Source organism: Triticum dicoccoides, chromosome 6A, assembly GCF_002162155.2.
Source record: "Triticum dicoccoides isolate Atlit2015 ecotype Zavitan chromosome 6A, WEW_v2.0, whole genome shotgun sequence".
NCBI lineage: Eukaryota > Viridiplantae > Streptophyta > Magnoliopsida > Poales > Poaceae > Triticum > Triticum dicoccoides.
Window position 1 is genome coordinate 11,081,514 of NC_041390.1, and position 3,023 is coordinate 11,084,536.

The following is a 3,023-nucleotide window of genomic DNA, read 5'->3' on the forward strand; positions in this document are numbered from 1 at the left end:
AGTGAAATCTATGGCCTCCGGGTCTATTTCATGTCATATCATTTTCAGATCTATTAATCTAAAAATCCAAAAATACCTTGCTGCACTTTTCTTCATGTGTGCAACGTAACCAAAGACCCGCAGGAAGTGGACGGGCGGCTTCTCCTCATGCCATGTTAGCCCGTCGAACATTTTCTTTTGACGAGCGGCTCAAGAAAAAAACGACCATAGCGACCACTTCGCCGCGGATACATGGCAGCACTGACACAGGTTTATGCCTACTCCGGACCATGGAGATGATGTTCTTGTTCCGTCACTCCAATGGCGTTTTGCTGTGGCGAGTAGAGCACATAGAGTTGTCGCTTGACACCCGTCTCCGCACAATAGGCCGCGAAGTCGTTGGAGTTGAACTCGCCACCTCGGTCGGTGTGCATCAGCAGCAGCAGCCGCATGAAGCGGCTGTGATCATCGACGAGGAGAAACATCCTTTCCCACCGGGTGTCGATGGCGTGACTAGGCCGCACAAACCGGCATGTACCAGGTCCAGCGCCTTTGGAGCACGCCCTTCGCCTCCTTGGAAAACGGTGTGTGGCGCTGCTTACCGGCGAGGCATGCGTCACACAATTGATCCACCTGAGAAATGTGTGGCAGGCTGCAAACTATAACTATAACGTGGAACGCGAGCTTGCGCGGAGCATGGAAGTTTAGATGCCATAAGCGGGCATGTCACCTCTCAGATTCCTATCCATGATGTGCGACGAGGATCACGGATTGTGAGAACCCCATCGCCGATCTCGATCTTGTAGTCGTATTTAATTACTTCATGGTTTCCCATCCAGTTAAAAGTTCCTGCACCTCTGTTTATAGGATGAGTCGTATGTGCTTTGCATTGCAAGAGATTATGAACACGAGAAGGCAAGTAATACTTGGAGTTTAAGTAAACCAACTCTTATTAGTACAAGATTTGTTGCTCAGTTGCCATATTTGATATTCAAAATCCATAGACAAGTCCAGTGGAAGAAAGAGGACCTTTTGACTAGGGTTTCTCGTGCCTCCCGCCGGTGCCGTCGCCGGTCTACCTCGTCTCCTATGGTCTTAGGGACATGGAAGCGTGGCGGATCTCGACCCACGCCGCTGGGAGGGCTCCATTTTTTCATGCTCTTTTGAGTTTTGTTAGGGTTTGTTCCCTTCTTAGAGAGGCATGAAGGCGGCGGCTCTCTGAAGATGGAATAAGGTTCTCCTCGCCTTGTCTCCGTCTCGGTGGTGTTTCTAGTATCGTCGGTGGGCGTGTGAAGATTTGTCTCCGGCGGATCTCATGGGATTCGGTCAGCGTTTGTCTTTGATGGATCCACGTGGATCTTGTCTTCGTTCGTCTGTGTTCGTGTGTCTACAGGTGGATCCTTCTGATCTACGCTTCTCTTTATTGGAGGTGGTTGCTGTTCTGGTGTGCTGGTCCTATGGGGCCTTAGCATGACGACTTTCTGACTGTCTACTACAACAAGGTTTGCCCGGCTCCAATGAGGAATGGCCAAAGACAGCGGCGCGCCTTCGGCTCGCTCCAGTGCTAGTAGTCATCGCTAGGTTGTCTACGGACCTAGATGTATATTTTACTTATGGTGTTCTTTGTACTACCTTGACAGTTGATGAATAAATTGGAAGTTATCCTCGTAAAAAAAGATATTCAAAATTCATAGATCTTTTTTTGCAACCATTGTCTTAATAACTAAAATGCATGACCGAATCTTGTCTTTTTATACTAACAATTGGATTGCTTTAAAGCAGATATCGTGCTAGTGGACAAGCTTATTGTCCATGGCTTGGAAACATGCGTCCAGGCTGTATGGATTATGATTGGAAGCTCGGTTCTCTTTTCTTCTAGTTTGACGTCCAGGATTAGTCACTAGGCCGAGAACTCCATCAGTTACGGCCTTTCTGATTTGATGCGATTGAAAGAACTTGTGGGGCTTCACTAGGGGTAAGGGGGCCCCTATTGAGTTCTTCTCACCCTTTGTGTGTTCTTCTGTGTATGAGAGAGAAAGCGAGCGGAGAGAGTTGTGTGAGGCAACTTGAGGAAGAAGAAAAGCAGGCGCCTGCTCGGCCGGCACGGGTGCTCGCTGGACTGCATCATGAAGGTGTCGGAGTTAACCACGGTGCATAGTTCGCGGAGCTGCTGATGGCGTTTTGCAGCTGCGTGGGCTGAGCAGTGGATCGCGGAGGAAAAACAGAGTTTTCATTCTTTTGTAAATAAATAGACATATGCAGCAGTGTGGGAGTAGTATAAACAAAAACTTTGTACAAACTATGAGGTGCCGGAGTGGAGTATGATTAATTAAATCATTCAGGAGAGCACTATTCTTTTATTTACCTTTGTGCCTGTCTCATGCGCCTTCCGTTTCTTTCCCAATCCTATCTTATTCTCTCTCTCTCCAGCTTCGATCCCCAAATCTTCCCACCCGGCTCACCGGCGACCATCCCCTGATCTGGTGCGATCCAGGGGGGCGCGGCATCTGCTCAAATCGCCATTACTGCAGCCGTGATGTAAACTAAAACTAAATGAATCCTTCCATTTCATTTTCTACATCTTTATTCATTTCATCCACATCTTCTGCAGGTGAAGTGCAGTTGAGGTCTGGGAGATCCATTTTCTCCTAAAGATATGAATATGCAAGATGAAGAAGAACGACCAGTACGAGTAGAAGTAGAAGAAGAAATCCTAGGTGCATGTAAGGTAGAGTGAAGATGAAGTAGAAGCAGAAATCCAAGTAGAAGTAGAAGATAAAGTAGAAGTAGAAGAACAAGTTGTAACGCTCTCGATGCGGCTATATCTCCCACGTGTCGAAGCACGACTTAGAGGCATAACCGCATTGAAAGCAATGTCGCAAGTGAGGTAATCTTCACACAACCCATGTAATACATAAGGGAAAGAGATACATAGCTGGCTTACACTCGCCACTTCACACAATACATGAATAAAGCATTACATTCATCCAAATACACTCAAGGTCCGACTACGGAACCCAAATTACAAGAAGACTACCCCAAAT